The sequence below is a fragment of the Barbus barbus genome (assembly GCF_936440315.1).
Source record: "Barbus barbus genome assembly, chromosome: 25".
In the NCBI taxonomy this organism is placed as follows: domain Eukaryota; kingdom Metazoa; phylum Chordata; class Actinopteri; order Cypriniformes; family Cyprinidae; genus Barbus; species Barbus barbus.
Genome location: NC_136753.1, coordinates 25,829,859 through 25,843,968, shown reverse-complemented (window position 1 = coordinate 25,843,968; position 14,110 = coordinate 25,829,859).

Here is a 14,110-nt window from a genome sequence, read left to right as displayed (position 1 = left end):
CGCACTGCACCTGGAAAACAGCATTAATGATTAGGTTGAATGAGAAATTTGGATCAGTGCTAGGCCTACATGATGACATATATTGCAGATAGGCCCATCCTTCTAATTCGGCCTACTTCTATAACCAGGGTATCTGCAGATATGAACAAGTGAAACTTAAGACTTTTATGGAAATATACGTTATATAACATGCATATCTGTAATATTTAATTTGTTTAATGTAAAAAGTAAACAATATTTCATGGCTGTCATAAATTATATTTATTACTACGATATACAGTGAACTTTTCATATCAGCAGATACTATTCCACACAAAATATCCCCATAAAAGTAAACAATTTATTCTGAAGCAATATTAATAGCATTTTACGACAGACTAATTGTAAAATAATTTTTTTTCTGCATAGATCATTTATATGAGGTGCCCAGAACAACATACTAAAAGTCCTAAGAAATCCTAGTTGAGGAAATATGTTCATTTATCATCTATTTATCAATCCGAAATATGTGCCAATAAGGCCAGGCAACAATACACCCCAATGGGGCTATTTTTTTTTCCTTTACTCCTATCAAAATGAAACTTTACACAATGAAAGTACCCATGAAAAGTATTTTTTTTTTGTATTACAATTTTCTTTGAAAATTAATTGTAATATGCAAATATGGGGTGTGTTGTTGCTGGCCTTAATGGCACACATTTCGGATTGATGATAAATTAACATATTTAATAAAATACAGTTTATTATTCTCAACCAGTGTAGTCCGAGTCCTAAATGACTCTTATGAGCCGGTTCTTTTAGAGATTCTAACACACTTTTGAATCAGTACGAGCTGTTACTGAACTTTTTTCTGTTACTGAAATTATCCTGACGCTTGATTGAACCGCAATTATTACTTTCGTCATGTTCGACTCGAAATGAACCAAGCTGTTACTGTGGTATGTGTTAAGGCTCGTGAGACTTGAAACAGTGTTTTAACTGACTAAATGTCATGTAAGTTACATAAAGACACGCATTATGAGTTATTGCACAGTGGTATGGCTATTTTATAAAAACAAAAATCAATATTCTCTGTTAAGGCCTAACCTTTTACTATCGTGTGTCAATTGATTTCGATTATTATGCGTGAGGGAGAGAGAGCAAGACAGCGCTCGTGTTGTTTGAAAACGGTGAGAGTGCGCGCGCACGCGTGGCCGGGTCTCTCTCTCTGCTCGTATTCATTCACCGATCACCGAGTCCCGAAATAAGGCTTTGGCGGGACAAACATTTTTGCTTTGGCGGCCGCGAAAAAATGCAGGAAAACTCCTGTATCAGTCGGCCTATGTAGCTAAGGTGCATGGCAATATGGAAATTTGGAAAACACATGTCGATCAATCCACAATATTAAACGACGCATTAAACAATTCACACGTCGCCTTAATGTAACAGACAAATAAACATATATATGTAGATAAATGAGTCTCTTATTACTATGGAAAACCTTCCACGTCGCTATTTGTTCCATTTAAGAGGTGAATTCGTAGTGCAGCAGTTAACGTTAAACTCCGCTTCTCTGCGTGCTCCCGCGGCCAGGGGATGCAAATCCTGGCGGGAATAAGTGCCTTGGCACGACACCCTAGCCGATAAAACATTGCTGACATTCAAATGGACTTTCATCTGTGTTTTTGCTTTAACTGTAAATGCAACAAGTGCAAACATTAAAATGCCACCAGCTAGTAAAAGCGGAGAAATGGGCATTTTACAGCTTTTTTTTAACAGCTTGCTAATAACTACGTTATGCCTGTTCGACTGCCTTGCTAACAAAGTTCACAACCAAATCCTTCTAAACAAAATATTCAAGTCAACCACTCAAAATAAGCTCAACATATGCATGATATTGACTTAATAAATTAAACTCGTCTGTTCAACGCCATGCTTTAACCAGGTTTAATTTACGTTACCGAAGCTAACTTACCTCACTGGTATACGGTATATTCGCTAAAAGCTAGTTCCTGGCCTCTTAACTAATACTTTACAAAAAAGTTTTTGGTTAACATTCATCATACGGTAAAATCATCCCCTGTTTATTATACATTGAGGCAGATTCTTACCTGTCTTTTGTCCACACGACACCGTTATGGATCCTTAACTGACAGCAGACTCAAAGGCGGCAAAGTTGTTGCTGGGCAAACTTCTTTTGCTCGGTGGTGGGGGTGGAGCTTTCTGGATGTGGTCCACATCAGGTAGCCTCTGTCAAAACAGTGTTGGCTCAAATCCGTTTTGCAGATATGGGCCAGAGCAGTTTTTAGCCCTTTTTTAAATGCAGTCGGCTCAGATATGTATCACAGATTCGGGCCACACCAGTGTAGCCTATGTGAAAACAGTATCGGCTCAGATTCATATTGCAGATCTGGACCAAATCAGTGTCAGACACAGCTAATGTCTTTCGGTTACCAATGGGAAAAGTGATCTGGGCCAGATCTGTAAAATGATATAAATACTGAACTGATGGCAGTAGAATGTTTAAGCTAAAACCTCTAACTGGCACGGATCTGGTTCACAATCAGAAAACGTCTCTAAGATAGAAACGGAGGCAAGGGGCTTAAAACGGATCCGGGCCAAATGTAATTGCTATCTGGGAAGGGACATTCTCAGAAATTTGGCTCACATTCTGGCTATGAATAAAGTTATGAACAAGCACTCTTCCAGTAACATTATTAGAATGTTTGTTCAAAGTTATCTGGTCTTTAATAATGTTCTGAAAATCATTGTTTATACATCATTCATGGAATGTTTTCTTTTTCTGAAACAGTTTAGCCGGAACAATTTTAAATGTTGATTTTATTTCAGAATGTTTAGAGAACTTTCAAAAGTAACATTCCCATAATATTTGCAAAATGTTAAATGTTCTTGCAGCATTTCACAACATTACATAACTTTAACTTTACTAACTCATTAATACTGAACAGTGTTATTTTAATATTATATATATATATATAAATATATCATTTTTTTTATTTTTATTTTTATTTTTTCTATTTTCTGTTTTAATTTTACTTAAGGTTTTAGGATTTTTGTTTGGTAATTTTTTTAATATGTATGTTAATTTTTATTTCAGTTTTAGTTATTTTTAATACATTAAATTTAGTACATTAACTAAAATAAAATTAGAAATGCTGCTTTGGAAACTAGCAGATTTTTTTATATGTATTTTTTTTTAATTGTTAATAACACATTTTTTTTAAAGTGTTAGTTAACTATAATAACCCTGACACTAAAAGATCATATATTTGCAATTTTTGAAGCTACTGTCTATAAATGCGTTTCAACATCTGACTTCTGAAATCAAACACCAAGACTAACAATGCTTAAGTCTTATAATCTGGAAATCATTTGATCGTATGATTGAGAGAGTATTAGAGCAAAAGACAAAAACTATTGTTTCATTTATCCAGTCAAGCGTCAGTAGATTTACTCCAAAATCCCTGACTCGTGTTGTAAGAATAATTACAAAGGAATTTTCCCTTCCTTTTCTCTCCAGTGACGGAGGAGAACAATGAACAGAGGGCCAGATGGACAGATTGGAGAGGAGTGTAAATGACAGTGGGAGGTAAAACCAAGAGATGACATGGGTCACCACACGTGCAAAAGAAACCCAAAGTACATGGATAAACAATTGACTTTGTGGACAAAATAACAATTATTTATTCATTTTTAGTATTATTTTTGACTTGTTTAGTCAGAACATTATCAGCTTAATCAATCGAGGCAGCGCCTGGGGGTCATTGTATTCTTCGGGAGTCATGCACATTCAAATGGAGAGGGTCTTTGTGCTAATTCCTTAAAAGATGGTAGCTTTTTGGATCGCTTCTTGGATTTCAAAGGTGAGAGGGGTCACTTGATCTGCTGGTGCTTATTAGGAGGGGCTTCATGACATGCAATAGCTTTGGAGCTCTTCTATAGTGATCTCTGTATAGTGTTTGTGTGTGCACACATATGCTGTGGGTGGGAATAAGACCTTGGCAAACCTAATCCTCAAACTGATAATTCGTCTTGCAACTTGGACTTTCAGCTGGTTTCCAAATGATAAGCTTTAGACAAATTGGTGTGTTTTTAAGTTGCCAGAGAATTCTAGAATACTAGTTGACATTACACATTAGTCAGTCTGATCATTATGAGCCTTGCTGTGATGCTTGTTTATTCTTTATTCATTGATGTTTATTGAAGACCTGACCCATATGAGAGAATATTTTGGATCCAAATATTAACAAATTTTGTCAAAGTTCAGAACCAATGATGTACAGTTAGTATATTATTTTATTTTTTATTACGTGTTGGTGAAATTGTACACGCATGTTTTCTGTTTCTTTTCCTGTTCTAAATGGTTACTTCATCTTAAAACAGAGAGAATTGTTCACCGCTGTTCAAATCCAATTTGTTTTATGCCCTTCCATCGTGTTTCACTTATCACGTTGTGTTGACAACTCTTAAGGACTGAGCGATATAAGCTTGTGATGCAGACAGACAAGCCTCATCAAAGTGTTTCCTGTTCAAGCTGACGATGTGTGTGGGCAGATGTTTGTAACGTGGCTGTGTTACGGAGGTCACCGGAAATCTCTATAACATCCGGAAAAAGACAATTATCTGAAATGACAAAACAGGTGGCGATATTATCTTTTTATTCCCTAGAAACATCCCCTAGAAGCATACAAGACTTTTCCCCACTTGTTTTCTTTCTCAAATTTCTCCAAGCATCCAAAGAGCATCATGTTAATTTACCATTTCTTTAATTGTGAGGCTAAATATCAGTGGGTCCACATGAGATACTGCACTGTATGATCGAATCGTTGAAGCGTTCAGTTGAATCATTAAAAAGCGTTAATTCATTCAGGAGCGAAGCACACGACTGCCTTTATAAGCGAGTCATTGAATGACTTAGATGATCAGTTCAAAAGAGCTAATACATTCAGGAATGACACAGTTGACTGTCTTTTTGAATGAGTCATTGAATCATTTGTTCAACCGATTTGTTCATAAACACTGAGTCATTTAGGAATGAAACTTCACTACTGACTGTTCTGCTTAGTTCTGTTTCTGTTTTCCTTGGTGTAGTAAAAACAGAGTATTGTAATATTGTATTTAAAATGTAAGTTACTCAACATTAACCTTTTGTTTATTGATATTAAGACAGTATCACACAAATAGCACCTGTTACTCCAATATCTTCTCAGAACCCTTCTCTCAGACGTTAGTTGACATACAAAGTGCTATATTCATGCTTACAACCAAAACTGCTGACACAGAATGCATTGTTGCATTTCATTCCACTGCACTGCTCTTCTTTTGTAAACATGCATTTACCCAAGTGAAAAAAATACTAAGATGTTTTTGAAATACATTTATTTTGTGCTAAGTATACTACAAATACATTTACATATTTATGTGCTTAATAAAAATATTACAGTTATACTTTTAGTATACTAAACTGGTATGCTTAAAGTCTGCTAAATTGGAACAACTAATCTTCTCTAACTAAAGATATACTTAAAGAGATAGTTCACTCAAAAATGAAAATTTGATGTTTATCTGCTTACCCCAAGGGCATCCAAGATGCAGGTGACTTTGTTTCTTCAGTAGAACACAAACAAAGATTTTTAACTCAAACCGTTGCAGCCTGTCAGTCATATAATGTCAGTCAATGGGACTCGCGGCTTTGAGAGAAAAAAAAACATACAAAGACAAAACTAAATTAAACCCTGTGGCTCGTGACGATACATTGAGGTCTAAAGACACGAAACAATCGGTCTCTACAAGAAACTGATCAGTATTTATATCGTTTTTTACCTCTGATCTATCGCACTGTCCAACTGTCCTGAGCGCGTTCACAACATTTGAGAGATAGGTGGCGAAAGAACGAACGTTTCGTGAATGTAAATGTATTTTAAATAAATTATGGCATAGTTTTTTTTATTAGGGTAGATGGACATGCATTAGGCTCTTTTACATTGTCTTTCAGCAGTTGAAAATGTCAACTTTTAAGAAGCCTTTTTTGCTACCTTGCATGTATTCTGTGTAAAATGCTTTAGTATATGGTGATATATCTCATATAAACACTTCATATAAGACCTTCCCTTTCAATAAACAGGAAGAATAGCTTCAGTTTATTGACAGAGGATAACCCTCATTTAAGTCTCATTTTATCCTAATTAAAAAAAAAAAATGGGACAAAAGATAGGATAAAACAATCATCAACACTTAACTAGCACTTGTTAAAATGTCTTTCAGCTGTTGTATAATAAAGGATATAGCATAACATATGTAACTCCATAAACTGAAATGCAACCGATTATATTCAATTCTTTTAAAAACTCATAAGGCGTTCATATGAAAGATAAAGAAATTTGTGTCTGAGAATGTGAAGCACTGAACTCGACAGGAAATAATGCCTACATTGAAGAAAACGAACAAAGGGGCGCCATGTGCAGACAGTGAGAGTGTGAATTAACTCTTCTATTATTGTGGCATAAAAATACTGTTCCCCTCAGGATAAAATTCAAATTTTGTTCAAACCTCAAACTATGCAACATATTCATATAGAGCAACAGTATAGCTGCCGGTTTTGTTCATATTAAAGGCACTATTCATATTAAAGGTCAATGAGCACTTAATGTGGTGAAAAATGCATTTTAAAGTGTGTATTTGTCATAATAAAGAGAACATCCATTTCTAACAGCTGTGAAAAATGGAATCCATATATATTTATGGAATAAATATTTTCTTTTGTGTTCCACAGCAGAAGGAAAGTCGGTTTTGGAGCAACATGAGGGTGAGTAAGTGATGACAAATTTTTCATTTTTTAATGAACTGTCCCTTTGAAGTTGAAGTGTGTAAACACTATAAACACTCATCTGTTTTCCATTGCTTGACAAAGTGGGTTGGCCTCAAACAAAAAGAGCAATGAAAAATTACACACTTCAGCTTTAATACTGTAATGTCATACTGTAAATGCTGAGATTAATTAAAAATTACTTTTCTTCAACATTCTCCAGAAGATTATATGGTCATTAAAAGGCTTTTAATAGTGTTTAAGGTAAAAATGTTGGTATCATTTGAACAAAAAGAGTTTGATGGATCAAATAAGTATGCTGTCTTTTGTGGTCTTGCAATAATATATGTCAGCATGAAGAGTTTTCTTTCTACCGAGTAGTTCACATGGATTTCCAGTCATTATCACAATCACTGTGCTAAAGCTCTGTTTCTCATTGACGTAATTAACCGAACACGTTCAAAGACAATATTTTCAAAGAGGCGGTTGTCTGTTCCAAAGAACACAAAATGGCGGGATTTTGTGAATTTCTGTCCTCATTGTTGTCAGGAAACTGAAATCCAGCATGGAAATTGACCTTTACATCTGACACAACACAGATACTGTCTTTCCATGTTGTCAGGAGTGAAATGATGTCCATTCTGATGGCTCAAGGAGAAGGTCAAAGGGCCTTTTGGCAGCAGATTCTTGGTCTTCGGAGCCTGAATTCCTTCATTCTGACTGTATGAACAACACTTGGCTCACGCACACGTTCAGAGGAAATGACTTTTCCTAGCCACTCTTCATCTCAAGTACAGAATGGGTGGAGTGCATAAGTTCAGCTTTCGAGTGCATAAGTTCATTATCGTTCACACTGCTGTGTGTTTGAGTTACATAAATGGTATTGTTGAGATCAGTATGCTGCTGCAGTACATCTGTGTGAGTTTCCAATTATGGATCCCTTTTCTGTGTTGTCACAGTGAGTGCATTTGCATGTACTGTACAGCCATATGAAATGCATTTGAAATATTGTTTTATCTCCAGTTTTGATGTCAAAATTGTAGACATCGAATAAGCTGACAAAAAAAATCATGTGTTTACACGTAAATATAAATGTAGAATAAATATAGAAATTTCCATGACTTTTTAAGATTTTATTATTTTTTATGATTTTTGCAGATCTGGAAATCATACTTTTAAAATTCCCTCTTATTTCCAGGTTTTCATATAGATAGATAGATAGATAGATAGATAGATAGATCACAAAAAACATTTCTAGCTAAAACAAAAACGTAAAAAAGAAAAAAACGAGCAAAATTAGAAAAACATATGATATTGACAGTATAAATGTAGAATAAATATAGAAATTTCCATGACTTTTTAAGATTTTATCTGGAAATCATACTTCTAAAATTCCCTCTTATTTCCAAGTTTCCATATACATACACACATATATATATATATATATAGATAGATAGATAGATAGATAGATAGATAGATAGATAGATAGATCACAAAAAGATATAACTATAGATCACAACAAAAAAAAAAGTTAAATGAGCAAAAAAAACATGAGCAAAATTAGAAAAACTTATAATATTGACAGTATAAATGTATAATAAATATAGAAATTCCCATGGCTTTTTAAGATTTTATTAATTTCCATGTTTGGAAATCTAGAAAAAAATCCCTCTTATTTCCAGGTTTTCCTGGAGCATATATTTGTAGACTGTATTTGTTAAGACTTGAATTTAAATCCCGGTTTAAGTGGTTCTCTCATCCACCTGGCAGTTTGCACCGTTCATGCCAGCGTTTTTACATTATTTCACTCCTTCCCCCTTTTTTCTTTGCCGTGTGCTACTGTACTGCCTTTGATGTCTTTTGAAGATATTAATCCTCCTTTTCATGCTTGATTCAAAATCCTTACTGATTATTTTCATGAAAGAATTTCAAACAACCAAGGAATTTATTTTTCATCCATTCTGGGTGTATTTTTGAGGGGGAAATTAATAGGAAATGATCTTGTAATTCTTTTCATCTGACTGCGAGTCAGAGGTGGATAATAAATGCGAACAGATTGCGTCCATGCAAAAGGTCTGTTTGCACTTATTCCTCAAAACTGTGAAAGTTGAGCCGCTTCCTACATATCGCATAATACATGCACAAAGCAGAGATGTGGCTATGGAGATCCGAATACAAGACGCAAGGTGATTTGTCTTTGTTAGAGATATGTTCAGTATGTTCCTATATCCAATTACTTATTTCACTCTCCTCAAAGACATTTGAGGACATTTACAGATCACATGGCAGTATTAGATGGGTCTGACACAAAACCTGAAAATTTGTTGAACACAATAGAGTGTACAGCAGTCTTGATCACTGATACGAAGAGGAGCCTTCAACCAATTTAAATGGCAACATATTTACCTCCACCCATCTATTCCTCAGGTTTGTTCACTTGTGTTTGTTATAGTTCCATTTAATTATGAAGAAAGGAATAGTTTGTTCCTGGCCTGAACAGGATATTAGAAAAGATGAATGCACATTGACTCAGGTTTGGCAGGGTTTAACATCCCCCAAAAATAAGCAGGGATTTGATTTTACCCTAAAATGAAAATCCTGTCATCGTTTACTCACTTTTATCTGGTAAGACTGGTCTTATGGCAAGTTTTAGAAGGATCTTGCTTCAGCTTAGACCAGCAAACCAGCTGGTACACACCAGTTTACAGTATGTTGGTCAGATGGTCTTTTAGGTGGTTCTTGGCCAGAATAAGCATCTAGGTCAACCAGATGTTACCAGAAAGACTAGTTCAGGAGTAATATGATTAGATGTTAAAACCTTGACACAATTTCCTTGAGAGTGGTCACTTCAGTTGTGTTCTATTAGTCAGCCCATGTTTTTGAACCAATGTCTGTATTCATGCTTATTGAAACAACGCCGATCACTCAAGACCTTCTTCCAGACTCTTAGTTTTCTTTCCCTGCTGTTTTTGATGAAAACAGCAGAGAAACAAGAGTCCTGAGCCCATGCCAATACCAACAAGAAACAATAGTGTTTGGAATGCCACGGCCTGCAAACCTCAAAATCACTTTTACACTGTTGCATATGGCCTCAAGTCTTTTACTTGATTGTCTGTTTGCAAACATGACAATTTCCTATCACGTATATGGTTCAATCTTTTTATGCTGCAAGCAAGATCATCACCCTTGGAGGAAATTTTTATAGATTGCGATGTGCTTTGATTTTGACATCATTATACACCACCTCATTCGACCTTGAAACATCTGTGCAGTTGCGAGAATCCATTACTCCATCTCCACCAATGAAAAGCGAGACCTTTATACAACCTAGTCTCATGGCATTTACGTACATGGGTGCACTTTTTAGCGAGACACGAAATACGTACCAATAACTACATATTACAGCAGTTTCAGTTTCCTAAAGAAACAAACACCAGAGGCAGTAAAACTCTGACACCTTTTACTCCTTTTCATACAAATGTACAGAGTTTTGATTAATAAAGCGTATTTGTCGCACAATTACTTTAAGAATATCATGTTACGACTTCAAAACAATATTAATATGCTGGGAGATTTGAAAATTGATGATTTTGAATGTTAGCATCGCACATATCCAGCCTCGTATCTATGGGTTTTCATAGACGGTAAGTTTGTTCGGTAGCTCACGGAGTATGGAGCCGTACTTAGAAGCCAAGGAGCTCCGGTTTGAATCCCGTGTAACTACGGTTCAACAAAACAGTTAAAATCGGCATAAAAGTTAAAATGGCACGGTTGCATCAACAAATGCGTTTTTATACCAGTTTTGCATTTGTTAACAGTATCGGGTAGGTTTAGGGTTGGGTTTGGTGTAAGGCATATTTCCAACACGATAGAGCATTAACTTTTAGGGACAGACCCCGGATATTTGAATTCTGAACCGCCGCAGTATGTACCTGTAGCAACATAATAAAAACGTGCCAGGGTTCACGTATTTAACCTGTTTTAGTGCCACTCAGTGGACATTTCTCTTTGAAACTGCAGCGAAACGTGCAGTAAGGTACGTAAAACGGTGTCACACAGAAAGTGCACAGAGGTACGTATTTAATAGCCTAAAGAAAAAAGTTGAAAGAAAAGTGTCATGTATTTGTTTGACAAACAGCAAGCTGACAGTGACCTCCATCCTCCAGTGTAAAACCGATCCAGACAGTTTGAAAAATAGACCGTGCTGCTATTATATTGAGGAATTGAGCTGAATATCTGTTGCTGGACGCTCTGTTCTTTGAGATTCTCTTATGTCTATAAGTCTGGTACTTGCCAAGACAAGCATCATTATTATTTCTGATGAATAATTGTGAAACATGTGGTTAACTGACAAAGTTGTTTAACTGGCAAATTGTTTTCTGTACCTCCATTTCTATTGCCTTGAAATGCAGTAGAGAGTGAGAGTGTTGCAGTTCAGTCATCGGATGGAAAAACATGTTTATGAGTCTTTGATTGGCCCCAAAATGTAAACAAACGTGTTGCTGGGCAGCTTCATCGCTGTGCAAATGAGCCTTGAGGAATCTGGATATTGCAAAATGGCATTGAACTAACAAGGTCCGACTTGCACCGGAATGCTTTGACTAAGGTGCATTTGTTACAGAAATCCCATTATAATCATTTTTGGAATTACCTCAGGATGTAGAAAAGACTTCAGAAATCTTGTGCAAGTACCTCTCTGAATCTGCGCGTCACAAGAGCAGTTTTAATTTAAGCAATATTGCAGGAGTTCTGTAAACAACAAAATAATATCCACCACATGCTATGCTATTTTTGCTATTTTGCATTTTTTCAACCAACAAAAAATCATTCACTTATGGAATTTTACCTATTGAACTATATTGTTATTTATTCAGAGACTTCAGTGATTCAGATGTGAAGATCTGTTAAATTATATGGAAAGTGGATTAGGATTGGGATTGTAGTTATAAATAGATTTTTCTTTTTGTATTATGCTAGTAGATGTCTCTGAGGCGGTCTATCACTGGATTTGTGACTGCTGGTGTCACGTGTGAAATTCCAGTGATTGTTGTTGTATCTTTGTGATGTTTTTGTCTTCAGCTTGCTAATTTAAGAGGTTGGCATATGCATTCTTTACAATCCTTCAACAAAAACAAATCAAAGAGTTATGACTAGTTGAGTCACTCTTAACTCAGCCTTATGCAGACTCTAAAGTCCACAGTAGATTGTCTAGAAATTTGAAGCCTTAGTCACTAGATAATTTGTCTCCTGTGTGCTATGAAGACATATAAACACTGTGAACTTTCATACTTTAAATTGCTTAATGTGCTTGAGTTATATTCTATTTGTTACTGAGACACCTTTCTAAAATAATAGTAACTCCAACACGTGGAGACCCTCCACCTGCCAAATCATGATGCATTCATTGCTTGTTCTGATATAACACCACCAAACCTTCTTTTTGTTTTTACTGACTCACTTTATAGGATCTAACCCAATCAAATGCCAAAGCCCTACATTTTTTCTCCTTGAATATTTTGTTTCACTCATAAATTTATAAAACTGACATAAAATGTTCATTGCCACATTGCCATAGAACTAGAAGTAGAAGAAAAAATAATTTTCATAACATGATTATGTTTCATGATGTTTCAATGCATTCCTTTATGGCATGGCATATCATATTTAGGAGACTTGCAATATAGCCCAAGATATTTTTTTGCGTTGTCATTCGATTAAAAAAATAACTATTATAACTAGAAAAATTATAATTATAAAATTATAAAACTTATATTAAATTAATCACACATTTTTAATTGCAATTAATCTCACCTAACATTAACGTTGTTAAATATACTTTTATACTGCAATCATTTCACATTCAATTTTCTAATTAATGTAGAAACAACATAAAGACAGTAAATATTTAATATTTAATGGCATCTTTTTTATGACTGAAGGTGAGTATCACTAATATCAGTACTGTTGATGTCTCTAGGAAACTGTTATTTTTTCCCTAATATTTAACCATTAGCAATTCAGTATTACAGTATAATTGAGAGCTATCAATTTTAATATTTATTAGACTTAAAAAAAATATTTCTAACTTTTATTTCTAAAATTTCTAATCCAATTTCTAATTTATAATAAGTGAATTTAAAACAGTCTTCACATAAACCCTTTATAATAAATGTCATATTTACCTGTGCCCTTCAGCAAGTCTAGGAAATATACAGAAATTGAATAAATTTTTCAAAAACTAAATTAAATATAAATGAATCCTTCAATCTACAAAAGTTCTTTTGTTCTTTGATTTACAGACATCACAGCAGCTGGCTATTAGGCTATTTGGCTGCTATTACTTTAAGAGTTATGATACAGGCTACAGCGTGCACCATCGTATTTGAGCGTGCAACTGAAGAGCACACACTACGAGCGCAGTATAACAGCAGACAGGACAGGAAGATATGTTTTTACTGACATATGGCCTGATAACATCTCATCTGACCACAGTTCACTGTTGTTCAGCTGAAGCTCCTTGTCACCTGTAATGTTTCTGCGCTCGTTTGACTTGCGCCTGGTGCTGAAGTGAAGCTGGAGTGTGCATCTGAAAAGTCTCCTGTTTGATATGGTCGTAAAAAAGTTCTGCATCTAAATAAATGCAATTATTCTCAAGAAAAAAGAGACAGAAGCAGCAGTTGTGAGTGGGGTGGCCAACCTTAGCTCCACCCCTGCGTTAACTGCCTTAAATATTTTTAACACTGTTAAACTGGAAAAATTAATCTGCACCAATTTTGATAGCACTAGTTTTTTGATAACTGCATATTTTTAATGTCAAAATTCAGACTTTTTTTGCAATTTTGAGTTCATATCTAGAAATATGGTCATTGTTTCTTGCAATTCTAAGAAAAAAGTCAGAATTACGAGATATAAATTTAGAATTGTGAGATATAAACTCTCAAACTATAAACTCTAAATTCTGACTATTTCTTGGAATTCTAAGTCTACATTTTGCAATTCTGACTTTTTTTTCTCCGAAATACCATCTTAAATCTCATAATTCTGACTTTTTTTTCTCCGAAATACCATCTTAAATCTCATAATTCAGATTTTTTTTTTTTTTTTAATTACCAGAAATACTGGTAATTCTAATACATTCCAGTATTAGAAAAACCAGAAAAAATTTAATTCTTGTTTTCACTTAATTCTGCATTTAAATCTTGCGATTCCTTTTTTGTTTCCACCACAGAATAAAAAATTCGGACTTTTTTCTCAGAATTGCAAGTTTGTATCTCGCCATTCTGAATTCATATCTAATTCTCAGAA